Raw genomic sequence first — 17163 nt, 5'->3', positions numbered from 1 at the left:
AGCTGCAGCCCGGCCTGGCACTGGCCCCGTCACCTAGCGGCCGAAAGTCACCCTCAGCTGCCCAGGAGATGCTCCCCCAAGTGCGTCCCCCTCAGATAAGGCTTGGCCGTTCGGGGCCGTTCAGGGGTGAGGCAGGGCAAGGACAGTGTCCCCCATCTCCTCCTTGTGCTGCTGGCTGGCTGGCTGGCTCCTTTGCCTTGCTTTGCAGCTCCTGTGAAAAGCAAGCAAAAAGGGCAGACTTTTTTTTTCTCCCGTGACACAACAGCACCTTTTCCGAAACACTGGAAAAAAAAAAACACATTTAAACAAAAAAATATTGCAAAGTGCTCTTCTTTCAAGGATTGCTCAGTCTTTCTTTTTCACAGCATTGTTTTCCCCAAGTGGGGAAGTGCACCAGTCCTGGAGGTACTGCAATACCAAGTTGAAGCGTGGAGTGGACAGAGCAAGCTCCCATTCCATCTCCCGGTTCCAAAAATCAATTTAATATATGGTCCCCAGATAGAGGACGTATCAGATATTAAACTGATAAGAACAGATACTACACTTGATCTTAGCCAAAAGGCCGAGAAGCGATGCCCACAAAAGCTTTGCCTGAAAGACTGCTGCTCGGCAGCTCCCCTGCTGACTCGGAGCAACGCTCTGCGGCAGAGCCCCAGATTCCTCGGCCAAGAATAGCATTTGCATGACCAGCATGCCCGGCGGTATGGTAAGCATATTTTGCATGGCTCCGCCCCAAGATTTCCATGGGTCCCACAGCGCCTGGTGCGAGACGGCCAGACACAGGCTGCAGAGCTCCACCCAGCCAAGCTGCAGCCCGGCCTGGCACTGGCCCCGTCACCTAGCGGCCGAAAGTCACCCTCAGCTGCCCAGGAGATGCTCCCCCAAGTGCGTCCCCCTCAGATAAGGCTTGGCCGTTCGGGGCCGTTCGGGGACTTTCAGGGGTGAGGCAGGGCAAGGACAGTGTCCCCCATCTCCTCCTTGTGCTGCTGGCTGGCTGGCTGGCTCCTTTGCCTTGCTTTGCAGCTCCTGTGAAAAGCAAGCAAAAAGGGCAGACTTTTTTTTCCTCCCGTGACACAACAGCACCTTTTCCGAAACACTGGAAAAAAAAAACACATTTAAACAAAAAAATATTGCAAAGTGCTCTTCTTTCAAGAATTGCTCAGTCTTTCTTTTTCACAGCATTGTTTTCCCCAAGTGGGGAAGTGCACCAGTCCTGGAGGTACTGCAATACCAAGTTGATGCGTGGAGTGGACAGAGCAAGCTCCCATTCCACCTCCCGGTTCCAAAAATCAATTTAATATATGGTCCCCAGATAGAGGACGTATCAGATATTAAACTGATAAGAACAGATACTACACTTGATCTTAGCCAAAAGGCCGAGAAGCGATGCCCACAAAAGCTTTGCCTGAAAGACTGCTGCTCGGCAGCTCCCCTGCTGACTCGGAGCAACGCTCTGCGGCAGAGCCCCAGATTCCTCGGCCAAGAATAGCATTTGCATGACCAGCATGCCCGGCGGTATGGTAAGCATATTTTGCATGGCTCCGCCCCAAGATTTCCATGGGTCCCACAGCGCCTGGTGCGAGACGGCCAGACACAGGCTGCAGAGCTCCACCCAGCCAAGCTGCAGCCCGGCCTGGCACTGGCCCCGTCACCTAGCGGCCGAAAGTCACCCTCAGCTGCCCAGGAGATGCTCCCCCAAGTGCGTCCCCCTCAGATAAGGCTTGGCCGTTCGGGGCCGTTCGGGGACTTTCAGGGGTGAGGCAGGGCAAGGACAGTGTCCCCCTTCTCCTCCTTGTGCTGCTGGCTGGCTGGCTGGCTCCTTTGCCTTGCTTTGCAGCTCCTGTGAAAAGCAAGCAAAAAGGGCAGACTTTTTTTTCCTCCCGTGACACAACAGCACCTTTTCCGAAACACTGGAAAAAAAAAACACATTTAAACAAAAAAATATTGCAAAGTGCTCTTCTTTCAAGAATTGCTCAGTCTTTCTTTTTCACAGCATTGTTTTCCCCAAGTGGGGAAGTGCACCAGTCCTGGAGGTACTGCAATACCAAGTTGATGCGTGGAGTGGACAGAGCAAGCTCCCATTCCATCTCCCGGTTCCAAAAATCAATTTAATATATGGTCCCCAGATAGAGGACGTATCAGATATTAAACTGATAAGAACAGATTTTTTTTTTTTTTTTTTTTTTTTTTTTTCGGTCTCCTCATCACCCCTTTAACCGTCCCAAACCTCCAATTTTTTGAAAATCAGGAAAAAAGAAAAATAGACCAAATCAAAAAATGTCAAATCAAAAAAGGCCAATCAAAAAAAAAACGTATAACTACATTTATAATTTATTCTCTTCTCCTCTATTTCAGAGGTTCAAAAAACCAAAATCTAGGATATTAAAAGTCTCCAATTTTTCTGCTGCCACATAAAAATACAAATTTTGCTCAACAGAATTTTCTCTTTTCTTCTCTTATCTTCTTTCCCCATTTCAGAACTTATTTAAAAGATGCTTTCCCATCTCTAATGGCTGACCGACTCCGATCAGATTTCCGCCTTCTTGACTTTCGCTCAATCCCCTTCTGTAACAACTGATTCTCCACCTCCTCATCCTTTTCACTATCCGACCCAGATTGTAAAACCCCATACTTATTCGACGTTTTCACTCCCTGAACGGCAGTACGTACTTGCAAATCAACTTGTTGAACAACCACTCTTTCCCTTTCCAAAAGATTCTTGACGTGTGGTGTCAAAGACGGGAGCACCACTAAATCCTGTCCAGCCGAACTAACCCCATCACAGGATTTAAAGCATTTATTTTACTCTCCAACTCCCTGGCATCCATCAACTGAAAACACTTCCGTTGATAATCCCGATATAATCTGAAATCATGTCGATGCTGTTGGAAATCACAGTCTTTTTCTTTCTTGTCAATCCGATGTTTTATATAACCGTTCAAAATCAATTCCTCCCGCTCAGAAGACAAAGCTTTTCCATAATAAAAAAACTCTGGAAATCTTTCCAATTTTTCCCTAATTTCACTATTCGGTAATATTTCTCCATACATCCAAGAAAACTGTTCCTCATACTTTCCACCGACTACTTGAGCAACTTTCATTCCACTTTTCTTCTCAGCCCCCTTTTCATCTGCCACTTCACTTCCACTGGCTGCTTGAACAATTTCATCTTCATCTATTCCCTTTTCAAGTTCTTCTTCATCTACTGCTACAATGTTTTCCACATCTTCCACTCGTACTATATCCACATTTTCAACCAACTTCTCTTCCTTCCTTAAATCTTCCAATGTGTTAATCGGATTCATCACAACTGCACGATCCCCTCTGAAAAAACCACCTTCACTAGTAGCTTGTGCATATGTACGCCTAGTCGTCGGGCATGTCACTGCAACATGTCCCTCCGTATTACAAACAGTACACAGTAGTGTCTGATCACATTCCATCAATTTATGGTTCGATTTACCACAATTCCAACATTTATCTTTCGGGCAATCTCGTTTTGTGTGTCCAAACTGTCGACAAAACCTACAGAACACCGGCTGGTTGGGGTAATACAGATACCCATTCTGTTCCAAAATCTTAAACACCCCCGGGGGGTGACATAAACCTCCAATGCCTTCTGGATGTTTTTTTAACACTACAACAAATCTCCGATCACCGTTAAAATATCCAAATTTGTTCCTTTGCATTTGACCTCCTTTCACTTCTTCACAATAATGCAATAACCAATTAGTAATTTTCTCTACTGACACGAATGGATTGTACATATGCACAATTAATGGAACAGTTTGTCGGACGAAACAAAGCTCCACCAAAACACCTTCCAAAATATTATTGTTCTTCTTTTCCATTTTGTACACTTCATACGCACTCAAGGAAGAGACTTCGTCTACAAAAGTAATATCATACATGCAAGCGTTCCTATGCTCTTGCATACAATAAATTTTGTCTCTGTCTATTTGTAAAGCCTCAAAAAGTACCTTATTAACAACATAGTCGAAATCCTTTACTTCTTGGAAATCCTTTTGGACAGCAATCCGAATCGAATATCTCAGCTGCGTCGCCGGCGGTAGAACACGCGATGCTTCAGCCATGCTGGGGGGGACTCCTGATACGTTCCCCTTCAAATCTTCCACTCAAAACACGTCCAGCCCGAAAGATTCTCCGGCCCTTCAAGGCATGATCAGTAGCCCACTCCCTGACCCGAAGGTCAGGGAGACCAGCTGTAAAAGGAGTCTACCTTGGACTGGGCAAGCCAGACAGCTAAGGTGAATGCCGACACTTGATCATAGCCAAAAGGCCGAGAAGCGATGCCCACAAAAGCTTTGCCTGAAAGACTGCTGCTCGGCAGCTCCCCTGCTGACTCGGAGCAACGCTCTGCGGCAGAGCCCCAGATTCCTCGGCCAAGAATAGCATTTGCATGACCAGCATGCCCGGCGGTATGGTAAGCATATTTTGCATGGCTCCGCCCCAAGATTTCCATGGGTCCCACAGCGCCTGGTGCGAGACGGCCAGACACAGGCTGCAGAGCTCCACCCAGCCAAGCTGCAGCCCGGCCTGGCACTGGCCCCGTCACCTAGCGGCCGAAAGTCACCCTCAGCTGCCCAGGAGATGCTCCCCCAAGTGCGTCCCCCTCAGATAAGGCTTGGCCGTTCGGGGCCGTTCGGGGACTTTCAGGGGTGAGGCAGGGCAAGGACAGTGTCCCCCATCTCCTCCTTGTGCTGCTGGCTGGCTGGCTGGCTCCTTTGCCTTGCTTTGCAGCTCCTGTGAAAAGCAAGCAAAAAGGGCAGACTTTTTTTTCCTCCCGTGACACAACAGCACCTTTTCCGAAACACTGGAAAAAAAAAACACATTTAAACAAAAAAATATTGCAAAGTGCTCTTCTTTCAAGAATTGCTCAGTCTTTCTTTTTCACAGCATTGTTTTCCCCAAGTGGGGAAGTGCACCAGTCCTGGAGGTACTGCAATACCAAGTTGATGCGTGGAGTGGACAGAGCAAGCTCCCATTCCATCTCCCGGTTCCAAAAATCAATTTAATATATGGTCCCCAGATAGAGGACGTATCAGATATTAAACTGATAAGAACAGATACTACACTTGATCTTAGCCAAAAGGCCGAGAAGCGATGCCCACAAAAGCTTTGCCTGAAAGACTGCTGCTCGGCAGCTCCCCTGCTGACTCGGAGCAACGCTCTGCGGCAGAGCCCCAGATTCCTCGGCCAAGAATAGCATTTGCATGACCAGCATGCCCGGCGGTATGGTAAGCATATTTTGCATGGCTCCGCCCCAAGATTTCCATGGGTCCCACAGCGCCTGGTGCGAGACGGCCAGACACAGGCTGCAGAGCTCCACCCAGCCAAGCTGCAGCCCGGCCTGGCACTGGCCCCGTCACCTAGCGGCCGAAAGTCACCCTCAGCTGCCCAGGAGATGCTCCCCCAAGTGCGTCCCCCTCAGATAAGGCTTGGCCGTTCGGGGCCGTTCAGGGGTGAGGCAGGGCAAGGACAGTGTCCCCCATCTCCTCCTTGTGCTGCTGGCTGGCTGGCTGGCTCCTTTGCCTTGCTTTGCAGCTCCTGTGAAAAGCAAGCAAAAAGGGCAGACTTTTTTTTCCTCCCGTGACACAACAGCACCTTTTCCGAAACACTGGAAAAAAAAAACACATTTAAACAAAAAAATATTGCAAAGTGCTCTTCTTTCAAGAATTGCTCAGTCTTTCTTTTTCACAGCATTGTTTTCCCCAAGTGGGGAAGTGCACCAGTCCTGGAGGTACTGCAATACCAAGTTGATGCGTGGAGTGGACAGAGCAAGCTCCCATTCCACCTCCCGGTTCCAAAAATCAATTTAATATATGGTCCCCAGATAGAGGACGTATCAGATATTAAACTGATAAGAACAGATACTACACTTGATCTTAGCCAAAAGGCCGAGAAGCGATGCCCACAAAAGCTTTGCCTGAAAGACTGCTGCTCGGCAGCTCCCCTGCTGACTCGGAGCAACGCTCTGCGGCAGAGCCCCAGATTCCTCGGCCAAGAATAGCATTTGCATGACCAGCATGCCCGGCGGTATGGTAAGCATATTTTGCATGGCTCCGCCCCAAGATTTCCATGGGTCCCACAGCGCCTGGTGCGAGACGGCCAGACACAGGCTGCAGAGCTCCACCCAGCCAAGCTGCAGCCCGGCCTGGCACTGGCCCCGTCACCTAGCGGCCGAAAGTCACCCTCAGCTGCCCAGGAGATGCTCCCCCAAGTGCGTCCCCCTCAGATAAGGCTTGGCCGTTCGGGGCCGTTCGGGGACTTTCAGGGGTGAGGCAGGGCAAGGACAGTGTCCCCCATCTCCTCCTTGTGCTGCTGGCTGGCTGGCTGGCTCCTTTGCCTTGCTTTGCAGCTCCTGTGAAAAGCAAGCAAAAAGGGCAGACTTTTTTTTCCTCCCGTGACACAACAGCACCTTTTCCGAAACACTGGAAAAAAAAAACACATTTAAACAAAAAAATATTGCAAAGTGCTCTTCTTTCAAGAATTGCTCAGTCTTTCTTTTTCACAGCATTGTTTTCCCCAAGTGGGGAAGTGCACCAGTCCTGGAGGTACTGCAATACCAAGTTGATGCGTGGAGTGGACAGAGCAAGCTCCCATTCCATCTCCCGGTTCCAAAAATCAATTTAATATATGGTCCCCAGATAGAGGACGTATCAGATATTAAACTGATAAGAACAGATTTTTTTTTCTTTTTTTTTTTTTTTTTTTTCGGTCTCCTCATCACCCCTTTAACCGTCCCAAACCTCCAATTTTTTGAAAATCAGGAAAAAAGAAAAATAGACCAAATCAAAAAATGTCAAATCAAAAAAGGCCAATCAAAAAAAAAACGTATAACTACATTTATAATTTATTCTCTTCTCCTCTATTTCAGAGGTTCAAAAAACCAAAATCTAGGATATTAAAAGTCTCCAATTTTTCTGCTGCCACATAAAAATACAAATTTTGCTCAACAGAATTTTCTCTTTTCTTCTCTTATCTTCTTTCCCCATTTCAGAACTTATTTAAAAGATGCTTTCCCATCTCTAATGGCTGACCGACTCCGATCAGATTTCCGCCTTCTTGACTTTCGCTCAATCCCCTTCTGTAACAACTGATTCTCCACCTCCTCATCCTTTTCACTATCCGACCCAGATTGTAAAACCCCATACTTATTCGACGTTTTCACTCCCTGAACGGCAGTACGTACTTGCAAATCAACTTGTTGAACAACCACTCTTTCCCTTTCCAAAAGATTCTTGACGTGTGGTGTCAAAGACGGGAGCACCACTAAATCCTGTCCAGCCGAACTAACCCCATCACAGGATTTAAAGCATTTATTTTACTCTCCAACTCCCTGGCATCCATCAACTGAAAACACTTCCGTTGATAATCCCGATATAATCTGAAATCATGTCGATGCTGTTGGAAATCACAGTCTTTTTCTTTCTTGTCAATCCGATGTTTTATATAACCGTTCAAAATCAATTCCTCCCGCTCAGAAGACAAAGCTTTTCCATAATAAAAAAACTCTGGAAATCTTTCCAATTTTTCCCTAATTTCACTATTCGGTAATATTTCTCCATACATCCAAGAAAACTGTTCCTCATACTTTCCACCGACTACTTGAGCAACTTTCATTCCACTTTTCTTCTCAGCCCCCTTTTCATCTGCCACTTCACTTCCACTGGCTGCTTGAACAATTTCATCTTCATCTATTCCCTTTTCAAGTTCTTCTTCATCTACTGCTACAATGTTTTCCACATCTTCCACTCGTACTATATCCACATTTTCAACCAACTTCTCTTCCTTCCTTAAATCTTCCAATGTGTTAATCGGATTCATCACAACTGCACGATCCCCTCTGAAAAAACCACCTTCACTAGTAGCTTGTGCATATGTACGCCTAGTCGTCGGGCATGTCACTGCAACATGTCCCTCCGTATTACAAACAGTACACAGTAGTGTCTGATCACATTCCATCAATTTATGGTTCGATTTACCACAATTCCAACATTTATCTTTCGGGCAATCTCGTTTTGTGTGTCCAAACTGTCGACAAAACCTACAGAACACCGGCTGGTTGGGGTAATACAGATACCCATTCTGTTCCAAAATCTTAAACACCCCCGGGGGGTGACATAAACCTCCAATGCCTTCTGGATGTTTTTTTAACACTACAACAAATCTCCGATCACCGTTAAAATATCCAAATTTGTTCCTTTGCATTTGACCTCCTTTCACTTCTTCACAATAATGCAATAACCAATTAGTAATTTTCTCTACTGACACGAATGGATTGTACATATGCACAATTAATGGAACAGTTTGTCGGACGAAACAAAGCTCCACCAAAACACCTTCCAAAATATTATTGTTCTTCTTTTCCATTTTGTACACTTCATACGCACTCAAGGAAGAGACTTCGTCTACAAAAGTAATATCATACATGCAAGCGTTCCTATGCTCTTGCATACAATAAATTTTGTCTCTGTCTATTTGTAAAGCCTCAAAAAGTACCTTATTAACAACATAGTCGAAATCCTTTACTTCTTGGAAATCCTTTTGGACAGCAATCCGAATCGAATATCTCAGCTGCGTCGCCGGCGGTAGAACACGCGATGCTTCAGCCATGCTGGGGGGGACTCCTGATACGTTCCCCTTCAAATCTTCCACTCAAAACACGTCCAGCCCGAAAGATTCTCCGGCCCTTCAAGGCATGATCAGTAGCCCACTCCCTGACCCGAAGGTCAGGGAGACCAGCTGTAAAAGGAGTCTACCTTGGACTGGGCAAGCCAGACAGCTAAGGTGAATGCCGACACTTGATCATAGCCAAAAGGCCGAGAAGCGATGCCCACAAAAGCTTTGCCTGAAAGACTGCTGCTCGGCAGCTCCCCTGCTGACTCGGAGCAACGCTCTGCGGCAGAGCCCCAGATTCCTCGGCCAAGAATAGCATTTGCATGACCAGCATGCCCGGCGGTATGGTAAGCATATTTTGCATGGCTCCGCCCCAAGATTTCCATGGGTCCCACAGCGCCTGGTGCGAGACGGCCAGACACAGGCTGCAGAGCTCCACCCAGCCAAGCTGCAGCCCGGCCTGGCACTGGCCCCGTCACCTAGCGGCCGAAAGTCACCCTCAGCTGCCCAGGAGATGCTCCCCCAAGTGCGTCCCCCTCAGATAAGGCTTGGCCGTTCGGGGCCGTTCGGGGACTTTCAGGGGTGAGGCAGGGCAAGGACAGTGTCCCCCATCTCCTCCTTGTGCTGCTGGCTGGCTGGCTGGCTCCTTTGCCTTGCTTTGCAGCTCCTGTGAAAAGCAAGCAAAAAGGGCAGACTTTTTTTTCCTCCCGTGACACAACAGCACCTTTTCCGAAACACTGGAAATAAAAACACATTTAAACAAAAAAATATTGCAAAGTGCTCTTCTTTCAAGAATTGCTCAGTCTTTCTTTTTCACAGCATTGTTTTCCCCAAGTGGGGAAGTGCACCAGTCCTGGAGGTACTGCAATACCAAGTTGATGCGTGGAGTGGACAGAGCAAGCTCCCATTCCATCTCCCGGTTCCAAAAATCAATTTAATATATGGTCCCCAGATAGAGGACGTATCAGATATTAAACTGATAAGAACAGATACTACACTTGATCTTAGCCAAAAGGCCGAGAAGCGATGCCCACAAAAGCTTTGCCTGAAAGACTGCTGCTCGGCAGCTCCCCTGCTGACTCGGAGCAACGCTCTGCGGCAGAGCCCCAGATTCCTCGGCCAAGAATAGCATTTGCATGACCAGCATGCCCGGCGGTATGGTAAGCATATTTTGCATGGCTCCGCCCCAAGATTTCCATGGGTCCCACAGCGCCTGGTGCGAGACGGCCAGACACAGGCTGCAGAGCTCCACCCAGCCAAGCTGCAGCCCGGCCTGGCACTGGCCCCGTCACCTAGCGGCCGAAAGTCACCCTCAGCTGCCCAGGAGATGCTCCCCCAAGTGCGTCCCCCTCAGATAAGGCTTGGCCGTTCGGGGCCGTTCGGGGCCGTTCAGGGGTGAGGCAGGGCAAGGACAGTGTCCCCCATCTCCTCCTTGTGCTGCTGGCTGGCTGGCTGGCTCCTTTGCCTTGCTTTGCAGCTCCTGTGAAAAGCAAGCAAAAAGGGCAGACTTTTTTTTCCTCCCGTGACACAACAGCACCTTTTCCGAAACACTGGAAAAAAAAAACACATTTAAACAAAAAAATATTGCAAAGTGCTCTTCTTTCAAGAATTGCTCAGTCTTTCTTTTTCACAGCATTGTTTTCCCCAAGTGGGGAAGTGCACCAGTCCTGGAGGTACTGCAATACCAAGTTGATGCGTGGAGTGGACAGAGCAAGCTCCCATTCCACCTCCCGGTTCCAAAAATCAATTTAATATATGGTCCCCAGATAGAGGACGTATCAGATATTAAACTGATAAGAACAGATACTACACTTGATCTTAGCCAAAAGGCCGAGAAGCGATGCCCACAAAAGCTTTGCCTGAAAGACTGCTGCTCGGCAGCTCCCCTGCTGACTCGGAGCAACGCTCTGCGGCAGAGCCCCAGATTCCTCGGCCAAGAATAGCATTTGCATGACCAGCATGCCCGGCGGTATGGTAAGCATATTTTGCATGGCTCCGCCCCAAGATTTCCATGGGTCCCACAGCGCCTGGTGCGAGACGGCCAGACACAGGCTGCAGAGCTCCACCCAGCCAAGCTGCAGCCCGGCCTGGCACTGGCCCCGTCACCTAGCGGCCGAAAGTCACCCTCAGCTGCCCAGGAGATGCTCCCCCAAGTGCGTCCCCCTCAGATAAGGCTTGGCCGTTCGGGGCCGTTCGGGGACTTTCAGGGGTGAGGCAGGGCAAGGACAGTGTCCCCCATCTCCTCCTTGTGCTGCTGGCTGGCTGGCTGGCTCCTTTGCCTTGCTTTGCAGCTCCTGTGAAAAGCAAGCAAAAAGGGCAGACTTTTTTTTCCTCCCGTGACACAACAGCACCTTTTCCGAAACACTGGAAAAAAAAAACACATTTAAACAAAAAAATATTGCAAAGTGCTCTTCTTTCAAGAATTGCTCAGTCTTTCTTTTTCACAGCATTGTTTTCCCCAAGTGGGGAAGTGCACCAGTCCTGGAGGTACTGCAATACCAAGTTGATGCGTGGAGTGGACAGAGCAAGCTCCCATTCCATCTCCCGGTTCCAAAAATCAATTTAATATATGGTCCCCAGATAGAGGACGTATCAGATATTAAACTGATAAGAACAGATTTTTTTTTCTTTTTTTTTTTTTTTTTTTCGGTCTCCTCATCACCCCTTTAACCGTCCCAAACCTCCAATTTTTTGAAAATCAGGAAAAAAGAAAAATAGACCAAATCAAAAAATGTCAAATCAAAAAAGGCCAATCAAAAAAAAAACGTATAACTACATTTATAATTTATTCTCTTCTCCTCTATTTCAGAGGTTCAAAAAACCAAAATCTAGGATATTAAAAGTCTCCAATTTTTCTGCTGCCACATAAAAATACAAATTTTGCTCAACAGAATTTTCTCTTTTCTTCTCTTATCTTCTTTCCCCATTTCAGAACTTATTTAAAAGATGCTTTCCCATCTCTAATGGCTGACCGACTCCGATCAGATTTCCGCCTTCTTGACTTTCGCTCAATCCCCTTCTGTAACAACTGATTCTCCACCTCCTCATCCTTTTCACTATCCGACCCAGATTGTAAAACCCCATACTTATTCGACGTTTTCACTCCCTGAACGGCAGTACGTACTTGCAAATCAACTTGTTGAACAACCACTCTTTCCCTTTCCAAAAGATTCTTGACGTGTGGTGTCAAAGACGGGAGCACCACTAAATCCTGTCCAGCCGAACTAACCCCATCACAGGATTTAAAGCATTTATTTTACTCTCCAACTCCCTGGCATCCATCAACTGAAAACACTTCCGTTGATAATCCCGATATAATCTGAAATCATGTCGATGCTGTTGGAAATCACAGTCTTTTTCTTTCTTGTCAATCCGATGTTTTATATAACCGTTCAAAATCAATTCCTCCCGCTCAGAAGACAAAGCTTTTCCATAATAAAAAAACTCTGGAAATCTTTCCAATTTTTCCCTAATTTCACTATTCGGTAATATTTCTCCATACATCCAAGAAAACTGTTCCTCATACTTTCCACCGACTACTTGAGCAACTTTCATTCCACTTTTCTTCTCAGCCCCCTTTTCATCTGCCACTTCACTTCCACTGGCTGCTTGAACAATTTCATCTTCATCTATTCCCTTTTCAAGTTCTTCTTCATCTACTGCTACAATGTTTTCCACATCTTCCACTCGTACTATATCCACATTTTCAACCAACTTCTCTTCCTTCCTTAAATCTTCCAATGTGTTAATCGGATTCATCACAACTGCACGATCCCCTCTGAAAAAACCACCTTCACTAGTAGCTTGTGCATATGTACGCCTAGTCGTCGGGCATGTCACTGCAACATGTCCCTCCGTATTACAAACAGTACACAGTAGTGTCTGATCACATTCCATCAATTTATGGTTCGATTTACCACAATTCCAACATTTATCTTTCGGGCAATCTCGTTTTGTGTGTCCAAACTGTCGACAAAACCTACAGAACACCGGCTGGTTGGGGTAATACAGATACCCATTCTGTTCCAAAATCTTAAACACCCCCGGGGGGTGACATAAACCTCCAATGCCTTCTGGATGTTTTTTTAACACTACAACAAATCTCCGATCACCGTTAAAATATCCAAATTTGTTCCTTTGCATTTGACCTCCTTTCACTTCTTCACAATAATGCAATAACCAATTAGTAATTTTCTCTACTGACACGAATGGATTGTACATATGCACAATTAATGGAACAGTTTGTCGGACGAAACAAAGCTCCACCAAAACACCTTCCAAAATATTATTGTTCTTCTTTTCCATTTTGTACACTTCATACGCACTCAAGGAAGAGACTTCGTCTACAAAAGTAATATCATACATGCAAGCGTTCCTATGCTCTTGCATACAATAAATTTTGTCTCTGTCTATTTGTAAAGCCTCAAAAAGTACCTTATTAACAACATAGTCGAAATCCTTTACTTCTTGGAAATCCTTTTGGACAGCAATCCGAATCGAATATCTCAGCTGCGTCGCCGGCGGTAGAACACGCGATGCTTCAGCCATGCTGGGGGGGACTCCTGATACGTTCCCCTTCAAATCTTCCACTCAAAACACGTCCAGCCCGAAAGATTCTCCGGCCCTTCAAGGCATGATCAGTAGCCCACTCCCTGACCCGAAGGTCAGGGAGACCAGCTGTAAAAGGAGTCTACCTTGGACTGGGCAAGCCAGACAGCTAAGGTGAATGCCGACACTTGATCATAGCCAAAAGGCCGAGAAGCGATGCCCACAAAAGCTTTGCCTGAAAGACTGCTGCTCGGCAGCTCCCCTGCTGACTCGGAGCAACGCTCTGCGGCAGAGCCCCAGATTCCTCGGCCAAGAATAGCATTTGCATGACCAGCATGCCCGGCGGTATGGTAAGCATATTTTGCATGGCTCCGCCCCAAGATTTCCATGGGTCCCACAGCGCCTGGTGCGAGACGGCCAGACACAGGCTGCAGAGCTCCACCCAGCCAAGCTGCAGCCCGGCCTGGCACTGGCCCCGTCACCTAGCGGCCGAAAGTCACCCTCAGCTGCCCAGGAGATGCTCCCCCAAGTGCGTCCCCCTCAGATAAGGCTTGGCCGTTCGGGGCCGTTCGGGGACTTTCAGGGGTGAGGCAGGGCAAGGACAGTGTCCCCCATCTCCTCCTTGTGCTGCTGGCTGGCTGGCTGGCTCCTTTGCCTTGCTTTGCAGCTCCTGTGAAAAGCAAGCAAAAAGGGCAGACTTTTTTTTCCTCCCGTGACACAACAGCACCTTTTCCGAAACACTGGAAAAAAAAAACACATTTAAACAAAAAAATATTGCAAAGTGCTCTTCTTTCAAGAATTGCTCAGTCTTTCTTTTTCACAGCATTGTTTTCCCCAAGTGGGGAAGTGCACCAGTCCTGGAGGTACTGCAATACCAAGTTGATGCGTGGAGTGGACAGAGCAAGCTCCCATTCCATCTCCCGGTTCCAAAAATCAATTTAATATATGGTCCCCAGATAGAGGACGTATCAGATATTAAACTGATAAGAACAGATACTACACTTGATCTTAGCCAAAAGGCCGAGAAGCGATGCCCACAAAAGCTTTGCCTGAAAGACTGCTGCTCGGCAGCTCCCCTGCTGACTCGGAGCAACGCTCTGCGGCAGAGCCCCAGATTCCTCGGCCAAGAATAGCATTTGCATGACCAGCATGCCCGGCGGTATGGTAAGCATATTTTGCATGGCTCCGCCCCAAGATTTCCATGGGTCCCACAGCGCCTGGTGCGAGACGGCCAGACACAGGCTGCAGAGCTCCACCCAGCCAAGCTGCAGCCCGGCCTGGCACTGGCCCCGTCACCTAGCGGCCGAAAGTCACCCTCAGCTGCCCAGGAGATGCTCCCCCAAGTGCGTCCCCCTCAGATAAGGCTTGGCCGTTCGGGGCCGTTCGGGGACTTTCAGGGGTGAGGCAGGGCAAGGACAGTGTCCCCCATCTCCTCCTTGTGCTGCTGGCTGGCTGGCTGGCTCCTTTGCCTTGCTTTGCAGCTCCTGTGAAAAGCAAGCAAAAAGGGCAGACTTTTTTTTCCTCCCGTGACACAACAGCACCTTTTCCGAAACACTGGAAAAAAAAAACACATTTAAACAAAAAAATATTGCAAAGTGCTCTTCTTTCAAGAATTGCTCAGTCTTTCTTTTTCACAGCATTGTTTTCCCCAAGTGGGGAAGTGCACCAGTCCTGGAGGTACTGCAATACCAAGTTGATGCGTGGAGTGGACAGAGCAAGCTCCCATTCCATCTCCCGGTTCCAAAAATCAATTTAATATATGGTCCCCAGATAGAGGACGTATCAGATATTAAACTGATAAGAACAGATTTTTTTTTTTTTTTTTTTTTTTTTTTTCGGTCTCCTCATCACCCCTTTAACCGTCCCAAACCTCCAATTTTTTGAAAATCAGGAAAAAAGAAAAATAGACCAAATCAAAAAATGTCAAATCAAAAAAGGCCAATCAAAAAAAAAACGTATAACTACATTTATAATTTATTCTCTTCTCCTCTATTTCAGAGGTTCAAAAAACCAAAATCTAGGATATTAAAAGTCTCCAATTTTTCTGCTGCCACATAAAAATACAAATTTTGCTCAACAGAATTTTCTCTTTTCTTCTCTTATCTTCTTTCCCCATTTCAGAACTTATTTAAAAGATGCTTTCCCATCTCTAATGGCTGACCGACTCCGATCAGATTTCCGCCTTCTTGACTTTCGCTCAATCCCCTTCTGTAACAACTGATTCTCCACCTCCTCATCCTTTTCACTATCCGACCCAGATTGTAAAACCCCATACTTATTCGACGTTTTCACTCCCTGAACGGCAGTACGTACTTGCAAATCAACTTGTTGAACAACCACTCTTTCCCTTTCCAAAAGATTCTTGACGTGTGGTGTCAAAGACGGGAGCACCACTAAATCCTGTCCAGCCGAACTAACCCCATCACAGGATTTAAAGCATTTATTTTACTCTCCAACTCCCTGGCATCCATCAACTGAAAACACTTCCGTTGATAATCCCGATATAATCTGAAATCATGTCGATGCTGTTGGAAATCACAGTCTTTTTCTTTCTTGTCAATCCGATGTTTTATATAACCGTTCAAAATCAATTCCTCCCGCTCAGAAGACAAAGCTTTTCCATAATAAAAAAACTCTGGAAATCTTTCCAATTTTTCCCTAATTTCACTATTCGGTAATATTTCTCCATACATCCAAGAAAACTGTTCCTCATACTTTCCACCGACTACTTGAGCAACTTTCATTCCACTTTTCTTCTCAGCCCCCTTTTCATCTGCCACTTCACTTCCACTGGCTGCTTGAACAATTTCATCTTCATCTATTCCCTTTTCAAGTTCTTCTTCATCTACTGCTACAATGTTTTCCACATCTTCCACTCGTACTATATCCACATTTTCAACCAACTTCTCTTCCTTCCTTAAATCTTCCAATGTGTTAATCGGATTCATCACAACTGCACGATCCCCTCTGAAAAAACCACCTTCACTAGTAGCTTGTGCATATGTACGCCTAGTCGTCGGGCATGTCACTGCAACATGTCCCTCCGTATTACAAACAGTACACAGTAGTGTCTGATCACATTCCATCAATTTATGGTTCGATTTACCACAATTCCAACATTTATCTTTCGGGCAATCTCGTTTTGTGTGTCCAAACTGTCGACAAAACCTACAGAACACCGGCTGGTTGGGGTAATACAGATACCCATTCTGTTCCAAAATCTTAAACACCCCCGGGGGGTGACATAAACCTCCAATGCCTTCTGGATGTTTTTTTAACACTACAACAAATCTCCGATCACCGTTAAAATATCCAAATTTGTTCCTTTGCATTTGACCTCCTTTCACTTCTTCACAATAATGCAATAACCAATTAGTAATTTTCTCTACTGACACGAATGGATTGTACATATGCACAATTAATGGAACAGTTTGTCGGACGAAACAAAGCTCCACCAAAACACCTTCCAAAATATTATTGTTCTTCTTTTCCATTTTGTACACTTCATACGCACTCAAGGAAGAGACTTCGTCTACAAAAGTAATATCATACATGCAAGCGTTCCTATGCTCTTGCATACAATACATTTTGTCTCTGTCTATTTGTAAAGCCTCAAAAAGTACCTTATTAACAACATAGTCGAAATCCTTTACTTCTTGGAAATCCTTTTGGACAGCAATCCGAATCGAATATCTCAGCTGCGTCGCCGGCGGTAGAACACGCGATGCTTCAGCCATGCTGGGGGGGACTCCTGATACGTTCCCCTTCAAATCTTCCACTCAAAACACGTCCAGCCCGAAAGATTCTCCGGCCCTTCAAGGCATGATCAGTAGCCCACTCCCTGACCCGAAGGTCAGGGAGACCAGCTGTAAAAGGAGTCTACCTTGGACTGGGCAAGCCAGACAGCTAAGGTGAATGCCGACACTTGATCATAGCCAAAAGGCCGAGAAGCGATGCCCACAAAAGCTTTGCCTG

The 17163-nt window shown here is 46.6% G+C and overlaps 7 non-coding genes and 4 pseudogenes across 7 annotated transcripts; all 11 read right to left on the bottom strand.

Annotated features, from left to right (window-relative positions):
- Positions 1 to 383: 383 nt before the first annotated feature.
- On the bottom strand, positions 384 to 574 carry LOC138459121 (U2 spliceosomal RNA). The gene has a single exon (XR_011262540.1). It is a non-coding gene; the product is annotated as a U2 spliceosomal RNA (small nuclear RNA).
- Positions 575 to 1197: 623 nt separating this feature from the next.
- Positions 1198 to 1388, bottom strand: LOC138459055 (U2 spliceosomal RNA). The gene has a single exon (XR_011262527.1). It is a non-coding gene; the product is annotated as a U2 spliceosomal RNA (small nuclear RNA).
- A 623-nt stretch (positions 1389 to 2011) lies between these two features.
- Positions 2012 to 2182, bottom strand: LOC138461117 (U2 spliceosomal RNA; annotated as a pseudogene).
- A 2753-nt stretch (positions 2183 to 4935) lies between these two features.
- On the bottom strand, positions 4936 to 5126 carry LOC138458900 (U2 spliceosomal RNA). The gene has a single exon (XR_011262500.1). It is a non-coding gene; the product is annotated as a U2 spliceosomal RNA (small nuclear RNA).
- Positions 5127 to 5739: 613 nt separating this feature from the next.
- On the bottom strand, positions 5740 to 5930 carry LOC138459044 (U2 spliceosomal RNA). The gene has a single exon (XR_011262525.1). It is a non-coding gene; the product is annotated as a U2 spliceosomal RNA (small nuclear RNA).
- A 623-nt stretch (positions 5931 to 6553) lies between these two features.
- LOC138461139 (U2 spliceosomal RNA) lies at positions 6554 to 6722 on the bottom strand (annotated as a pseudogene).
- A 2755-nt stretch (positions 6723 to 9477) lies between these two features.
- Positions 9478 to 9668, bottom strand: LOC138458889 (U2 spliceosomal RNA). Its single transcript, XR_011262498.1, has one exon. It is a non-coding gene; the product is annotated as a U2 spliceosomal RNA (small nuclear RNA).
- A 623-nt stretch (positions 9669 to 10291) lies between these two features.
- LOC138459033 (U2 spliceosomal RNA) lies at positions 10292 to 10482 on the bottom strand. The gene has a single exon (XR_011262523.1). It is a non-coding gene; the product is annotated as a U2 spliceosomal RNA (small nuclear RNA).
- A 623-nt stretch (positions 10483 to 11105) lies between these two features.
- LOC138460655 (U2 spliceosomal RNA) lies at positions 11106 to 11354 on the bottom strand (annotated as a pseudogene).
- A 2675-nt stretch (positions 11355 to 14029) lies between these two features.
- Positions 14030 to 14220, bottom strand: LOC138458878 (U2 spliceosomal RNA). The gene has a single exon (XR_011262496.1). It is a non-coding gene; the product is annotated as a U2 spliceosomal RNA (small nuclear RNA).
- A 623-nt stretch (positions 14221 to 14843) lies between these two features.
- On the bottom strand, positions 14844 to 15069 carry LOC138460919 (U2 spliceosomal RNA; annotated as a pseudogene).
- Between the last annotated feature and the right edge of the window lie 2094 nt (positions 15070 to 17163).

This window comes from Ambystoma mexicanum, chromosome 1p, assembly GCF_040938575.1.
Source record: "Ambystoma mexicanum isolate Mex_15411 chromosome 1p, UKY_AmexF1_1, whole genome shotgun sequence".
NCBI classification, from domain to species: domain Eukaryota; kingdom Metazoa; phylum Chordata; class Amphibia; order Caudata; family Ambystomatidae; genus Ambystoma; species Ambystoma mexicanum.
The sequence above is the reverse complement of the archived record's forward strand: the minus strand, read 5'-3'. Positions and strand labels throughout refer to the sequence as shown.